This window comes from Tenrec ecaudatus, chromosome X (genome assembly GCF_050624435.1).
Source record: "Tenrec ecaudatus isolate mTenEca1 chromosome X, mTenEca1.hap1, whole genome shotgun sequence".
Lineage (NCBI taxonomy): Eukaryota > Metazoa > Chordata > Mammalia > Afrosoricida > Tenrecidae > Tenrec > Tenrec ecaudatus.
In genome coordinates, this window is record NC_134548.1 from 59,354,718 (window position 1) to 59,372,504 (window position 17,787).

The window sequence follows — 17,787 nt, forward strand, 5'->3', positions numbered from 1 at the left end:
GCCATACCCTGGCACCTCCTCTATCCCTGGGGACTTCATTGCTCTGCTTCTCCCACCACTCCATGCCCCCAGGGGCTGGCCTTGGTGTGGTTAGATCATGGCATGCACAATTCCCACTGTGTGTCTATAGTGTTGTCCTCAATGGTGCTATGGGTCAATGAGGAATGCAGTGTCCCATGTTGGGGCTGGCCTTTTGGTCATCCCCGTGCATTGCTGTTCTGAGCAGCAACATTGTCCTCAGGGCTTGGTGAGCCAGGATGTGCATCACTCTTTTCTTTTTTTTCCCCCTATCTCCTCTCATTAGCTCCTGTGTGCTCTGACCAGACCAGTCCCTCTTCCCCTCTTCTTTCCAACTCCTTGAAATTGTGAACTGTGCAGTGATGAACATTGGGACAAAGATGTCTGGCCATGGTTTGTTTTTTGTCTCTTATGGGTATATGCCCTGTAGGGGGATTGCTGGATCATAAAGGTAGCTCAATTTCCAACTGTTTTAGATCACACCAAATTTATTTCCATAATGGTTGTACATAAATACAGGTACACCAGCAGTGGACAAGAGTTCCTATCTCTCCGCATCCTCTCCAACACTTGTTGCCTTCTGATTTCTTGAATTGGGCTATCCTTGAGGGTGTTAGGTGGTATCTCATAGTTGTTTTAATTTGCATTTCTCTTATGGCTAGAGATCTGGAACATTTTCGCATATATTTATTGGCCATTTGGATTTCTGCCCTTGAGAAACTCCTGCTCAGGTCCTTTGCCCACCTCCTGAGTGGACAATTAGTTTTTTTCTTGTTGTACTTTAGCAGTGTATTGTAGATTTTAGTAATATGGCCTTTGTCTGATGTGTCATTGCTAAAGATGTTTTCTCATTCTGTAGTCTCTCTTATTACTCTCTTGGTGAATTCTTTCGATGTACATGAGTATTTTATTTTTAGTATGTCCCATTGGTCAATTTGTGCCTCCTCCGTGTTGGTGTCCTTCCTGATTTCTGATAGCCTATGTAATCCCTGTGCCAAGGTTCTCAGGTTTGTCCCAATGCCCTCATTGATGGACCTAATAGTTTGGGGTTTTACCTCAAGGTCTGTGATCCACCTGAGTTTATTCTTGTGCATGGAGTGAGGTAAAGGTCTTGCTTCATTCTTCTGCAGCTACATATCCATTTTTTCCAGCACCATGAATTGCAAAGGGCATCCGCTTCACATTTGATACTTTGGGGCCCCTCATCAAAGATCACTTCTCTGTATGTTGATGATTTTATTTCCGGGTTTTCAATCCTTTTCCATTAGTCTGAATATTTATCGTTATACCAGTAGCACAGTTTTGACCACTGTGGCTGTGTAGTAGGTGCTAAAGTCGGGTAAAGCAAGCCCTCTGACTTGGTCCTTCTTCTTGAGGAGTTCTCTGCTAATTCTCAGTTTCTTCCCTCTCCATATAAAGTTGGTAATCTGTTTTTCCAACTCTTTGAAGAAAGTTGCTGGAATTTCGATCGGGATAGCATTGTACTTATATAGGGCCTTGGGTAGAATTGACATCTTTACAATATTGAATCTGCTGATCCATGAGCAAGGGATCTCCTTCGATTTGTTGAGGTCATCCTTGGTTTCTTTTAATAGTGTTTTGTAGTTTTCCTCATAAAGATTATTTGTTTTTTTGAGTCAGGTATATCCCTAGATATTTCAATTTGTGTTTGGCTATTGTGAAGGGTACCCCCTTTTTGATACCTTCTTCTGTGTCCTTGTCCGATGTGTGTAGTAGTGCAATAGACTTCTGTTTGTTGATCTTGTAACCTGCTACTCTGTCATATTCCTCTATTGCTTCCAGTACTCCTCTTGTGGAACTTTTAGGATTTTCCATATATAAAATCATATCTGAAAATAACGAGAGTTTCACTTCTTCCTGCCCTAGACGAATACCTTTGATGTTCTTTCTTTGCCTTATATTGTTGGCTAGGACCTCTAGCACGATGTTAAATAGGAGTGGGGACAGGGCACATCCTTGTCTAGTCCCTTTTTTTCAGAAGAATTGATTTAGTCTTTTCTCCATTGACTACCACATTGGCTGTTAGTTTTTCATTTATAGCTTGTATTATATTGAGGAATTTTCCTTCCATTCCTATCTTCTTGAATGTCTTAAACATGAATTGATGTTGGAAGTTGTCGAATGGTTTTTCTGCATCTATTGATATTATCATGTGGATCTTATGTTTCTTTGTTTCAATGTGATGAATAATACTAATGGTCTTTCATATATTGTAACATCCCTGCATTGCTGGTTGAATCCCACTTGGTCATGGTGAATTATTTGTTTTATATATTTTTGTATTCTCTTGGCTAGTATTTTGTTAAGGAGTTTTGCATCGATATTCATTAGGGAAATTGGTCTGTAGTCCTCAATTCTTGTGGGATCCTTGACCGGTTTAGGTATTAGAGTATACTAGCTTCATAGAAGGAATTTGGAAGTTTGCCATTTTTTCCCTATGGTCTGGAAGAGTTTGTGTAGGATTGGTGTCAGTTCTTCCCTGAATGCTTGATAGAATTCACCAGTGAATCTGTCTGGTCCCGGTGCCTTCTTGGTTCATAATTGTTTGATAGCCTTGTCTATTTCTCCCATTGATATGGGTCTTTTGAGGTTCTTGATGGCCATTGGGGATAATCTAGGGAGGGATTGTTTTTCCAAGAATTCATCCATGTCTTCCAAGTTTGTGAATTCATTGGAATACAGTCCTTCATAATACTGTGTAATTATCCTTTTGATTTCACTATGTTCCATTGTAATATTCCCTCTTTCATCCCTCATCCTTGCTATTGAGATGTGTTCCTTCTTTTCTTTGGTCAAATTTGCAAGAGGTTTGTCGATTCGGTTTATCCGTTAGAAGAACCAGCATTTAGAAGCATTGATTTTTCCATAGTTTTCTTATTTTCTCTTTCCTGAATCTCAGATCTAATTCTTATTATCTCTTTTGTTTTTTCTGTTAGTTATATTTCCTTGCTGACTGTGCTCTAGTTGCTGTTAATTTTGTGCCAGTGTATCAATCATAAGCCTCTCCTCCTTCTTTATGTGTGCATGTAATGTAATGCTGAGACTTCCTCTGATGACTGCCTTTGCTGTGTCCTATAATTTTTGGTATGTCGTGTTTTCATTTTTGTTGGTTTCTAGAAATTTCCTAATTTCATCTCTGATCTGAGCCAGTACGCTCTCCTTTTGCAATAGTTATTCATTCTCCAATGGTTTGCCCTTGATTTTTTTATCTTCCTTTTGTTTATTTCCAATCTTATGGCACAGTGGTCAGAGAGAGAGGTCTGTATGATATCAATGTGCTTGAGTTTATGTAGATTCGACTTATGCCCTATCATGTGGTCTATTTTCATAAATTTACCATGTGGACTTGAATAGAATGAGAATTCTTTTTGTTTGGGTGGAGAGCTCTGTAGATATCTATCAGTCAAGTTGTCTAATTGCAGTGTTTAGATCTTTAGTCTCCTCGTTGAATTTCTTTCCAAGTGATCTATCTTTCTCAGAGAGCAGTGTATTGAAGTCACCTACTATAATTGTTGAGGCTGTGATTTCTTTCTTTATCCTTTGCAGTGTTTGCTTAATATATTCTGCTGGATACTTGTTTGGTGAGCAAATGTTTAGAATGCTTATTGGTTCTTTACACAATGCTCCTTTTAGCATTATATAGCGTCCATCCTTATCTCTTTTTATGGTTTGCACTTTGAGGTCAATTTTATCTGAGATTAGGGTTGCAAACCTTGCTTTCTTTAAATTAGAGTTTGCCTGATATTGTTTCCATCCCTTGATTCTCAGACTGTTTTTATCTGTTATGTTGAGATGTGTCTCCTGTAGGCACCAGATCGAGGGTTTGTGTTTTCCAAGCCAGTCTGTTAGCCTCTGTCTCTTAAGGCCAGAGTTCAAACCATTAATATTCAGGATTATTACATCTATCTGTGGACCCTGTGATGTCATTTTCTTTCTCTTGTGTTGGGTGTTTTCCTACCTCCCTTTCTTTTCTGTGGGCTGTGCAAATGTGTGTTTGTGGTTCATTCTTGCCTTTTTTCCATCGTTGAACCAGTTCTATCTTGGTGACTCTTTTCCCTTTGATGGTCTTTGGGGGAAGTTGTTCTGTGTGGCGGTCTCTTGTCTGTGCTAGGTGAGTGTTGTTCTTCTGTCCAGACTGTGTCAGTGAGGATCTTTTGTAGTGCTGGGTTCCTTTTAGCATATTCTTTAAGGCTTTCCTTGTCCGGGAAGACTTTCACTTCTCCCTCACTTTTGATAGGTAATTTGGCTGGATAGAGTATTCTTGGGTTTGTGTGATGTTCCTGCAATTTTCAGAATGCTGCTCCACTGTCTCCTCTTCTTCATAGTGTCTGCTAACAGGTCTGAGCATATTCTTATCTGCTTGCCTTTATACGTGGTTGCCCATTTATCCCCAAATGCCCTCATAATGTTCTCATTTTCCTCAAAGTTGGATAGTTTAACAACTATAGGTCTTGGTGACTTCTTCTGGGGATTCAGTCTAGCTGACATTCTTTCGGCCTCCTGGATAGTTGCCTGGTTTTCATTCATTAAGTTAGGGAAGTTTTCCTCCAAGCATTCCATCACTATTTTGGATGCTGGTTTCCTTGATGTGCATTCCTCCAGCAGGTCGGTAATTCTGATGTTGTTCCTTCTCAGAGCGTCAGACGTAGCTCTGAGGTTTTCTTCAGCTTCTCTGATGGACTTGTTAGACTTTTTCTCACATTTATTAATTTCTGCTTGCGAATCCTCTAGGTCAGTGGTGTGGTTCTCTGCCTCCTCCATTCTCCGGGCGATGTACAAGAGTTTGCTTAGCTTTTGTTATCTCGCCCTTTAACTCCTGTATTTGCCTTTGGTGCAGGGTTTTTATTTCCTCTATCATTTCATCCTTTTTCTGTAATGCTTCCCTCATGTCCTGTATGGCTCCAAGCAGCATTCTGAAGATTTCTTTCTGTGGGAGGTCAACCTCTGCCTTTTCTATGACTGCTGTTAGGTCCAGGTGTTCCTTTGGCATTGGAGTTTGTTTCTCTTTTCATGTTGAAACTGTGGAAACAACTTGCTGCGTTTTGTTTGATTTGTTGGAAATTGGTGCCATTTTCTTGGGCGTCTCAGAGTCCTGGTCTCTCTCGCTGGGAAGTTGGTATTGGTGTTTCAGCTGGTTGCTTTTAGCCCACTATCTGGAAGCTGGTGTTGGTGTTTCAGTTGGTTGCTTTTAGCCCACTCTCTCGTGGGGTTGTGTTTCACCATTGTCCTACTGGGGATTCCCTCTCACCTTGGCCTATGGTTTGTTCTGCAGTCACCTTTAGGTCCCCTTAGGGGCTGTTTGAAGCTGTGCACGCTGTGGTCTGCGGTCTGATAGAAAGTATTAGCCCCAGTGCAGGGGAGCGTATTTATGGGATGGGTTGGGGTTGGGTGCTCTATTTATGGCTAGGGGCACTTCCCTCAGGTAGGCAGGTGGGAGGGGGCCATGATTGGTGTGCAGATACACTGCTTGGAGCCCAGAGGGTGGTACAGTGTGAGCAGGGAGAAGGGCGAATGTATTGAGCAAGCCTCAATGGTTTGGGTTCCTATGCCACAGCTGCAAAAACCTCTGCCAGACTTGGGTCCTCTGCCTGGCAGGCCTGAAGAGGTGTGGCAGGTTGGGAATCTCTGTGTCCGTGCATGTGTGTGTATGCGTTTATGTGCTCCCGCGAAATGGTTTGCACATGTATGGGGCGGGGTGTGGGGGTGGGGGAGGCCCATGGAGGCGGTTGGCTGGCAGATCTGCAAGAAGCACAGTGACGAGGCGGGAACCTCTGCGCTGAGACTTCTGAGCGTGCGGCAGGTCTGATTGATGGTTCGTGCGGAGCACTAAGGCTGGACCCCAGCCTCTGCCTTCAGACTAGCTGTGATGCCAGGCGACGCCTCCCGGGAGAAGGGGGGAGGGCCTGATCTCCTGTACCATGAGGGGTTTCCGGGTGGGTCCCGTATCTGCTGGGAGTGTGGTATGCCACCTGGAGCACACATGGACCCCAGACACCCTGAGGCTGGGTGGGGTTACTGACTGGCGGTTTTGCACGTAGTGCCGAAGCATGTGCAGCCTTGGCTGTGCACCTGGCTGCGCCATGGAGCCGGTCCTGGCAGAGCCGGCACCCCGAGGGCTGCACCAGAGAATACGGGTGTCCGTAGGGAGCCCTGGAGATCAGATGGTGGTCCACCTCTGGGCTTGAGAGATGCTCTGAGCGGTCTTGGGAATTGATCAGGAAGATTTGATACCCCTACTCTGCCCCCAACTCACCGATCTCCTTGGAGCTTGGGCCTTAAGCAACCTATCTGGTGGTCATCTTCCTGGAGTTCCCCAACTCTTTTCTTTATATATTTTGAATATATTTTGGTTGTTATATATTGTGGATAACTATGAAAGTAAAAAATAAAACCAATTTTTTTCCCTTAATTTAAAAATTCAGGATACATATTTACACATAGATCTAGTTGCACATCCCCGTATATAAATATATTTACATATGTACATGCCTGTAGTTAGACCTATAAAAATGCCCTTTACCTCCTAGCTCTTTCCTCTATTTCCTTTGACTTTGCTCTTGTCCCACTATCATACTCAGCCTTCCTTTGGAATTCAGTAATTCCTCTCAGTTACATTACCCTTGGTCATGCACTACCAGGCCTCCTCACCACAGACTTGGATCACTTGTTCTTCTCTTGTGCCTGAGTTTGTTAACACCACTACCTTTACCCCTACTTTCCCTTCTCCCATGTCTCCCCGGATAAGTCAGTCCCGGTGTTTTCTACTCCAGATTTTTCATCCATCCTATTTTATTTAGACCCGCAGAGATAATAACATGCACACAAAAAAACAAGACAGAGCAAAATCAAGCAACAAAATAAACCAAATCAACAACAACAACAACAACACCCACAAGCCAATGACAAAGAACAACAACAACAAAAAAAAACACACAACAAGAAAGAAAAGCTTGTAGTTAATTCCATGACTGTTTGTTGGCCTTTAGGAGGGTTTTCCAGTCCAGAGTCTGTTGGGGCACCACGCCTTGGACACAAAGTCTATTTTTGGTATTCCCTGGGGACTTCATTGCTCTGTTCCCCTTGCTTTTCTGTTTGATACCCTTAGTGTTTTGCCTCGGTGTGGTGGGATCAGATTGGGTGGAATTCCCACACTGTGTCTCCAGTGTTGTCCCCTGTTGGGCTGTCGGGTCAGTGAGGGATGGATGTCATGTCTCCTAGATGGGCCGGCCTTGATACATTATAAATGATTAGTTTGTCATATCTTGCCCTGTCTGAAGTCTCCCTTCACCCACTTTTCTGTTGTCCATCCCACAGGGAGGAAGGGACATGCAGATCCTTGTGATTGGTTACCCCTTTTCAACCCATCTTCCCTATACCCTGCCAGTATCGCCACTCACAGCCCTGGTCCTGAAGGAATCATCTGACCTGGGTTCCCTGAGTTTCCAGTTCCTATCTCTACCAGTGTACATCATCTGGTCTAGCCGGATTGGTAAGGTAGAATTGAGATTATCATAGTGGGGTAGTAGGAAGCATTTAAGGACTAGAGGAAAGTTGTATGTTTCATCCTTGCTACATCACATGCTGACTGGCTCATCTCCTCCCTGAGACCCTTCTGAAGGGCATGCCCAGTGGCCTACAAATGGGCTTTGGGCCTCCACTAGGCACCCCCCACCTAATGCAGTATAAGATTAATTGTTTTGATGATGCCTGATACCTGATCCCTTTGACACTTCGTGATCGAAATAGTGTGCTTCTTCCATGTGAGTTTGTTGCTTCTGAGCTAGATGGCAGCTTCTTTACCTTCAAGCCTTTAAGAAGCGAGATGCTATATCTTTTTATAGTCAAGTACCATCAGCTTTCTTCACCATGTTTGTTTATGTACACGCTTTGTCTTCAGAGATTGTACAGGGAAGGTGAGCATCATGGAATGCCAGCAATAGAACAAAGTGTTCTTGCATTGAGGGAATACTTCAGAGGAGTCCCAGTGTCCTTCTGCTACCTTAACCCTATAATACTGAGCGTGACGTTTTCACAATATTTTAATTATACCATATAATTGTAACATTTATCATAAATCCATGGATGAATGTGACAATTTGGTTACATTAAAATAACATTGCAAATTTTAAATATTTTAAATATATTTTGGTTGTTATATATATTGATAAGTATAAATAAAAAAGAATAAAAAGTATAAAAACAAAAAGCAATTTTCCTGAAATGAAAGATTCAGGAGTTATAGGGATAACATTAATCTATACATATATACACATAGATCTATTCCCCCATAAAATATATTTATATATGTACATATCGGTATTTAGATCTCTATAAATACCCTAAACTCCAAGCTCTTTCCTCTATTTCCTTTGACTTTGCTCTTGTCCCACTGTCATACTTATCTTTCCTTTGGGTCCCCTGAAAAAAAATTCTAATGTGGGGAGGGACTGCTGTCCATATAGTTGGGGCTGGGGCCGGCCCTCACTCCTTTCCCTGGTTCCTTGTTCCACACCAACATGATGCATTCACAACTTGTGGCACTGGGTTGAAATCTAGTCCCTATTTCCCTGTGTAGATATAAACAATACTCTCCCCTTGGGTATGTTAGTGCTCTGTGACCCCACTACCAATTTTCCTTGGCTACCATATTTATCCATGGATTTTGTCTGGCCCCTGCCTTACTGCCTAATCCTCACCCCAGGAACTAACCTAAGTTCTGGGGCACTGCAACCCTACAATCTTACCCTTGATTCACTTACACTGTTCACCTGTTTGTCCATTTGTTTGTTTTTCCAGAAGTTTTCAGGTTACCAAGGCCCTGATCCAAGCGTGCCAGCTCCAGGACTACCATGTCCTGGACCACCAAAACCTTATCCATCCTGGGCCCTGAATGGACATCCTCTTCCAACAGAGTAGGAAGGGTATGAACCCAACTCCCCACTTCACTCCCTTTGTCCCCAGAAACTAGCTAGAAATGTCATCGCCCAATACACCCAAAATTTCGGTCCATATCTCTTCAGGGGGGAAATTTTAGGTAGCTCTCATAGGGACTGGGTAGTCCATTTCCCATGCTCAGAGCATCTGAGCTACAGTCCCACAATGGAGTGGCACCCATTGGTCTTCAGCGATCATATCAGGGAGGTGAGCACACAATATGATTTTTTGTTCTTTGATATGTGATAACCTTCGGCATCTCATGATCACACAGGCTGATGTGCTTCTAGATGTGGCCTTTGTTGCTTCTGAGCTGGATGGCCACTTGTTTACCCTCAGGCATTTAAGACCCCAGACACTATAACTTTTGATAGACGGACACCATCAGCTCTCTTCACCACATTTCCTTATGTATCCGCTTTGTCTCCGAAGATTGTTTCGGGAATGTGCACATCATGGAATGCCAGGTTAATGTAACAACATGTGCTTGCAGTGAAGGAGTACTTGAGTGGAGGCCCAGCGTCCATCTTCTACCTTAACCCTATAAAGCCGAGGGGGACGTTTTCATAGCATTTCAAGGATAACATTTATTGTAACTTCATGGAAGAATGTGACAATTTGGTTACATTTTTAAAAACATTGAAAATTTATATATCTTTTAATCTATTTTGGTTGTTATATATATTGACAACTATGAAAGTAAAGAATAAAAACAAAATGTTTTCCCTGAAGTTAATAATTCAGGCATTATAGGGTTAATACTAAATCTATACATTTAAATACATTCATCTCTTTCTGCATCCCCATATATAAATATGTTTACATATGCACATGCCTGTACTTAGACCTCTATAAGTGCTCTTAATCTCCTAGCCCTCTCCTCTATATCCTTTTTACTTTTTTAATCATTTCACTAGGGCTTATACATTTCTTATCATAATGCATACATACATCAATTGTGTAAATCACATTTGTATCTTCTTTACCCTCATCACTATCAAAACATTTTCTTTCTACCTAAGCCCCTGGCATCTGCTCCTCATTTTAACCCTCCCTCCCCGCTCCGCCCTCCCTCAGGAATCCTTGGTAATTTAGAAATTATTAGTTTGTCATATGTTGACTTGTCTGATGTCTACCTTCACTTACTTTCTGTTGTACATCCCCCAAGGAAGAGGTGACATGTAGATGCTTATAATCGGTTCCCGCTGTCCAAACCACTCTCCCTCTACCCTCCCAGTATCGCCACTCACACCCCTGGTCCTGACGGGATCATCCGCCCTGTGTTCCCTGTGTTTCCAGTTCCTATGTGTACCAGTGTCCATCTTCTCTTCTAGCCGGATTTATAGGGTAGAACCGGGATTATTTTAGTGGGGGGAAGAGGACACATTTAAGAACTAGAGGAAAATTGTTTTGTTTCATTCTTGCTACATCGCACGCTTACTGTCTCATCTCCTACCCGAGACACTTCTGTGAGGGGATGTCCAGTGGCCTACAATGGGCTTTAGGTTTCCACTCCACACTCCTCCCACCCCTCATCCACTCATTCACGATGATAAGATTTTTTGTTCTGATGATGCCTGATACCTGATCCCTTGGACACCTCGTGATCACACAGGCTGGTGTGCTTCTTCCATGTGGGCTTTGTTGCTTCTGAGCTTGATGGCCACTTGTTTACTTTCAAGCCATTAAGACCCTAGACACTATATGTTTTGATAGACGGACACCTTCAGATCTCTTCACCACGTTTCCTTATGCACCCGCTTTGTCTCTGGAGATTGTGTTGGGAAGGTGCACATCATGTAATGCCAGGTTAATAGAACAATGTGTGCTTGCAGTGAAGGAGTCCTTGAGTGGAGGCCCAATGTCCATCTGCTACCTTAAGCGTATAATGCTGAGTACTACATTTTCATAACATTTTAATTATCATATTTAATATAAATCCATGGACGAATGTGACAATTTGGTTACATATTAAAAAAACGTTGCAAATTTATATTTTAAAATATATTTTGGTTGTTATATATATTGATAACTATGAAAGTAAAGAATAAAAACAAATTTTTCCTGAATTTAAAAACTTCAGGCATTATAATGTTAATACTAAATCTATACATTTATACAAATACATCTATCTCTGAATATCCATATATAAACATATTTACATATTTGCATGCCTGTGTTTAAATCTGTATAAATGCCCTTTACCTCCTAGCTCATTCCTCTATAACCTTTTTTAATCGTTTTATTAGGGGGCTCATCCACTTCTGATCACAATATATTCATACATCAATTGTGTAAAGCACATTTGTACATTCATTGCCCTCATTATTCTGAAAACGTTTGCTCTCCACCTAAACCCCTGGCTTCCGCTCCTCATTTTACCCTTCCCTCCCTGCTCCTTCCTCCCTCATGAATCCTTGATAATTTATAAATTATTAGTTTGTCATATCTTGGCCACTCTGATGTCTCCTTTCACCCACTTTTTCATTGTACATCACCCAGGGAGGAGGTGACATGTAGATCCTTGTTATCAATTCCCGCTTTCCAACCCACCCTCCCACTTCCCTCCCATATCGCCATTCACACCCCTGGTCCTGAAGGGATCATCAGTCCTGGGTTCCCCGTGTTTCAAGTTCCAATCTGAACCAGTGTACATCCTCTGGTCCAGCCAGATTTGTAAGGTAGAATTGGAATTATGATAGTGGGAGTGGAGGAAGCATTTAAGAACGAGAGAAAAATTGTATATTTTATACTTGATACATCGCACGCTAACTCTTTCATCTCCTCCCTGACACCCTTTTGTAAGAGCATGTCCAGTGGCCTACAAATGGGCCTTGGGTCTCCACTGCACACTCCCCCCACCGCATTCATTCTGATAAGATTTTTTGTTCTGATGATGCCTGATCTCTGATCCCTTCGACAATTCGTGACCACAAAGGTTGGTGTGCTTCTTCCATGTGGATTGGTTGCTTCTGAGCTAGATGGACGCTTGTGTCAATTCAAGACCTGACATGCTATATCATTTGATAGCCGGGCATGATCATTTATTTTTTTAACCACCTTTGCTTATGCACCTGCTTTGTCTTCAGCGATTGTGTAGGGAAGGTGAACATCATGGAATGCCAGTTCAAGAGAACAAAGTGTTCTTGCATTGAGGGAGTACTTGAGTTGAGGCCCAACGTCCACCTGCTACATTAACCCTATAATGCCAATTATGATGTTTTCATAATATATTAATTATAACATTTATCATAAATCCATGAACGAATGCAACAATTTGGTTACATTTTAAGAACATTGCACATTTTATATATTTTGGTTGTTATATATATTGATAACTATAAAAGTAAAGAATAGGAAGATGGCCGACCGGGACACCCGCATACTCTGAGAGCTCCTCCGAAGGAAGCGGATTTGGTGTCCAGGTAACTGAATGGTAGGAGTCTGGTGAGTGAAATATCCCCATGGGACAGCACCCCAGTCCCACCCCACGCATTTGTCCTGAGCAGGGGTCTAGGTGAAACAGGACCGGACTCGTGGGACATCTCTGGTCACTAAGCTGCCGCCATCTCACTGGCGACTAGCCTAAGCTCCATCCCCAAACCAGACCCCAGCCCAGAGTCGCTTGCCTGCCCTGCCTAGACAGGCGCAGCAGGTCACGCGCTCCCCTACACCAGCGGCCCACTCGCGGATCCCCACTAGGAGAGAAGCCTTCCTCTCCTGCAGTTCCCCTCTCCCCTCAAGGCAGCGATCTGCCCTCGGGCCGCGTCCCTCCCTCCATTCATTCAAGCTCCGGGGAGCAGACCTGCGGGTTGTCTGGCGACCCCCATGGGGGACCATCCACCCGCACCACTGCCGCGGACCTCTCAAGGTAACTGAGAGGAATTACTGAAACCAGAATGAAGGCTAAACATGGTAATGGGATGAGAGGAAAGCGAAAGGAAATAGAGGAAAGGAGTAGGAGGCAAAGTGCATACAGAGAAGCCTAAATACATACATGTAGATATATAAATATATTTATGATTATGGGGGCAATAGACTTATGTGCATATATTTATAGGTTCAGTAGTAGGGTAGCAGATGGACATTGGGCCTCCTCATGCATAATCACCCAATACAATAGCACCTCGCCCTGCTAAACAGTCATTGCAGGATACCCACCTTCCCAACATGATCACTGAAGACAGACGTGTATGTAAGCAAACGTGGTGAAGAAAGCTGATGGTGCCCAGCTATGAAAAAGATATAGCGTATGGGATCTTAAAGGCTTGAAGGCAAATAAGCGGCCTCCTAGCTCAGAAGCAACAAAGCCCACAGAGAAGAAGCACATGGCCTAAGCAAATACAAGGTTTTGAACGGACCATGTAGCAGACACCAAGGAACAAAAACAATTATTGTGTGATCATCTTCCTCACATAATCGCTGAAGACAAAAGTGTGCATAAGCAAGTGTGGTGAAGAAGGCTGATGGTGCCCGGCTACTGAAAGATATAGCGTCTGGGGACTTAAAGGCTTGAAAGCAAACAAGCGGCCATCTAGCCCAGAAGCAACAAAGCCCACACGGAAGCAGCACACCAACATAGGTGATCGTGAAGGGCAGAGGAGACCAGGTCTCAAACAACAAAGGTGGGGTGGTGGTGAGAATCACATCACCATGAAAGAGGGGGAGTACATGATGGGGACCCAATGCCCATCTGTAGACAGCTGGATATCACTTCCAGAGGGGTAGTGGGGAGGAGATGAGTCACTCAGGGTTCAGTGTAGCAACAATGAAACTAAAAACCTTCCTCTAGTTCCTGAACGCTTCCTCCCCTCCCAATTATCATGACCCCAATTCTACCTTGCGGACCTGGTTATACCAGAGGATGTACAGCGGTGCAGTAGGGATCTGGAAACACAGGGAATCTAGGACAGACGAACCCCTCAACAACAGCGGTGGGAGTGGCGACACCAGGATGGAAGGGGGTGTAGAAAGGGAGAACCGATCTCGGAGATCTATGTGTAACCTCCTCTCTGGGAGATGGGCCATGGGGAGGCGGGTGAGGGGAGACACCGGGGAGTGTAAGATAAGATATAATAATTATTTATAAACTATCAAGGGACCAGGGGTGGGATCGGGGAGCGAGGGGGACGGGGGAAAATTGGGAACCGAGCTGATTCCAGGAACCCAGGTGGAAGGTGAATTATGAGAATGACGAGTGCAACGAATGTATAAGGGTGCTTTGCTCAATTGATGTATGTGTAGATTGTGATAAGAGTTGTATGAGCCCCAATAAAAAGATTTTTATAAAAACTAAAGAATAAAAGCATTTTATTCCTGAAATTAAAATTTCAGGCATTAAAAGGCTAATACAAAGTCTATACAGATATACACGTAGATCTATTTCCATATTTGCATATATAAATATATTTACACATGCACATGATGGTACTTAGACCTCTATAAATGCACTTTACCTCCTAGCCCTTTCCTCTGTTTCCTTTGACTTTTCTCTTGTCCCACTGTCATGCTCAGCCTTCCTCTTCGTTACAGTACCCTTGGTCATGCCCTACCAGACCCCTTACATGCACCTCACCACAGATTTGGATCACTTGTTGTTCTCTTGTCCCTGTTTTTGTTAACACCACTGCCTTTCCCCCTAACACCCACTCTCCCATGTCCCATCGGAACTCTTGATCCCATTGTTACTCCACCAGATTGTTCATCCAGCCTACCTTATTTAGATAGACCTTCAGAGATAATAACACGCACAAAAACAGGGCAGAGCAAACCCAAGCATCAAAATAAACCAAATCAACAACACCAGCAAGCCAATGACAAAGAACAAAACACAACCAGAAAGAAAAGCTTGCAGTTATTTCCAGGCCTGTTTGTTTTCCTTTAGGTGTGTTTTCAAGTCTGTTGGGGTGCCAAACCCTGGCCCCAAAGTCTATTTTTGGTATTGCCTGTGGACTTCCTTGCTCTGTTCCCCTTGCTGTTCTGTTCGCCGCCCTTAGTGTTTTGCCTCGGTGTGGTGGAATCAGATTGGGCGGAATTGCCACACTGTGTCTCCAGTGTTGTCCTCTGTTGGGCTATGGGTCAGTGAGGGACAGATGTCATGTGTCCTAGTCTGGTCAGCCATGTGGTCTTCTCTGTGGATTGACTGCTCTGAGGTGGAATATCATCCTCAAGGGCTGGTGGGCCAGGGAATGCTCTATTCTCTCTCCCCATTCATTTGCTCCCATGTGCTCTCATCAGACATGTCCTTCTCCCTGACCTATAGGTTCATTGCTCTCACCTGAAATAAATTCTTCTCGGGGGAGGGGCTGGTGTTCACATAGCTGGTGTTGGGGCCGCCCCTCAGCCCTCTCCACTGTTTCCCTACTCCATACCAGCATGATGCATTCACATCTCGGGGCAATGTGTTGAAGTCTGGTCCCTCTTTCCTGTGGAGTTATAAACAATACTCACCCCTTGGGTGGGTTATTGCCCTGTGCCCCCGCTACCCATTTCTTCTTTTCCTTTCCCCTGCTTGTTTTTAGTTGGCCACCCTATGTATCCCTGGATTTGGTCTGCGCCCTGCCATACTACCTCGTCCTTACATCAGGAACTAACCTAACTTCAGGGACAATGCTCCTTCCCAATCTTACATTTGTCTCACCTAAATTGTTCACCTGTTTGTACTTTGTTTGTTTTTCCAGAAGTTCTCAGGTTCCAAGGCCCTGAACCAAGTTTGCCAGGTCCAGGACCACCATGTCCTTGACCACCTCATCCTTATCCATCCTCGTCTCTGAAAGGGCAACCCCTTCCAACAGAGTAGGAAGAGCATGGAACCAATAAACCACTTGGACCCTTTTGACAGCAGGATGTAGCTATAGATGTTATCTCCCAGTACCCCCAAAATTTGGACACAAAACTCTTCAGGGGGGAAATGGTAGGTAGCTATCATAGGGACTGGGTAGTCCATTACCCATGCTCAGGGGTCTGAGCTACAGACCCATGACGGAGTGGCACCCATTGGTCTTCAGCAATCATATCAGGGAGATGAGCACACAATGATATGATTTTTTTGTTCTTTGATACCTAAGAATGGATCCCTTCGCCACCTCGTGATCACACAGGCTGGTGTCCTTCTTCCACGTAGGCTTTGTTGCTTCTGAGCTTGATGGCCACTCGTTTACCCTCAAATCTTGAAGATGCCAGATACTATATCTTTTGATAGACGGACACCATCAGCTCTCTTCACCATGTTTCCTATGCACCCGCTTTGCCTACTGAGATTGTGCCGAGAATGTGCACATCATGGAATGCCACTTTAATAGAACACGTGTGCTTGCAGTGAGTGGGAGTACTTGAGTGGAGGCCCAGTATCCATCTGCTACCTAAATCCTATAATGCCGAGCGTGACATTTTTTTCTTATTTTAATTATAACATTTAATTGTAACATTTATCATAAATCCATGGACGAATGTGACAATTTGGTTACATTTGTAAAAACATTGTACATTTTATGTATTTTAAAATATATTTTGGTTGTTATATATATTGATAACTATGAAAGTAAGGAGTAAGCACAAAACATTTTCTCCTGAATTAAAAATTCAGGCATTATATGGTTAATATTAAATCTATATGTATATACACATAGATCTATTTCCACATTTCCATATATACATATGTATATGCCGATATTTAGACCTGTATAAATGCCCTTTATGTCCTATCTCTTTCCTCTATTTGCTTTGACTTTGCTCTTGTCCCATTTTCATGCTCAGCCTTCATTTGGGTTACAGTAATTCCTCTTGGTTACATTACCCTTGGTCATGCCCTACCAGACCACTAATTTGGATCACTTGTTGTTTCCTTGTCCCTGAGTTTGTTACCACCACTACCTTTCCCCCGACCTCCCCCTCTCCCATGTCCCACCGGAACTGTTGTTCCCATTGTTACTCCTCCAGATTGTTCATCCAGCCTATCTTGTTTAGACAGACCTGTGGAGATAATAACATGCACAAACACAAGACAGAGAAAAACCAAGCAGCAAAATTAAGCAAAACAACAGCAGTGCCTGCAAGCCAATGACAAAGAATCACACAAAACGCAACCAGAAAGAAAAGGTTGTAGTTATTTCCAGGCCTGTTTGTTTTCCTTTAGGAGTGCTTTCTGGACTGTTGGGGTGCCAAGCCCTGGCCCCAACATCTATTTTTGATATTCCTTGGGGACTTCCTTGCTCTGTTCCCCTTGCTGTCCTGTTTGATGCCCATAGTGTTTTGCCTCGGTGAAGTGGGATCAGATTGGGCGGAATTCCCACACTGTGTCTCTTAGTGCTGTCCCCTGTTCGGTTATGGGTCAGTGATGGATGGATGTCATGTCTCATAGTTGGGTCGGCCATGTGGTCTTCTCTGTGGATTGGCTAGTCTGAGTTGGAATATCGTCCTCAAGACCTCTTGGGCCAGGTGTGCTCCACTCTCTTTCTCCCCATTCATTTGCTCCCATGTTCTCTCATCTGACATGTCCCTCTCCCCGAGCTATAGCTTCATTGCTTTCCCCTGAAATAAATTATTCTGCAGGGAGGGGCAGGTATCCACATATTTGGGGTTGGGTCCTGCCCTCGGCCCTCTCCACTGGTTCCCTACTTCACACCAGCATGATGTATTCAGAACTTGTGGCACTGGGTTGAAATCTGGTCCCTCTTTCTCTGTGTAGATATAAATAATAACCTCCCCTTGGGTTGGGTAGTGCCCTGTGCCCCGCTACCCATTTTTTCTTTTCCTTTCTTCACCTCATTTTTAATTGGCTACCATATGTATCCATGGATTTTGTCAGGACCCTGC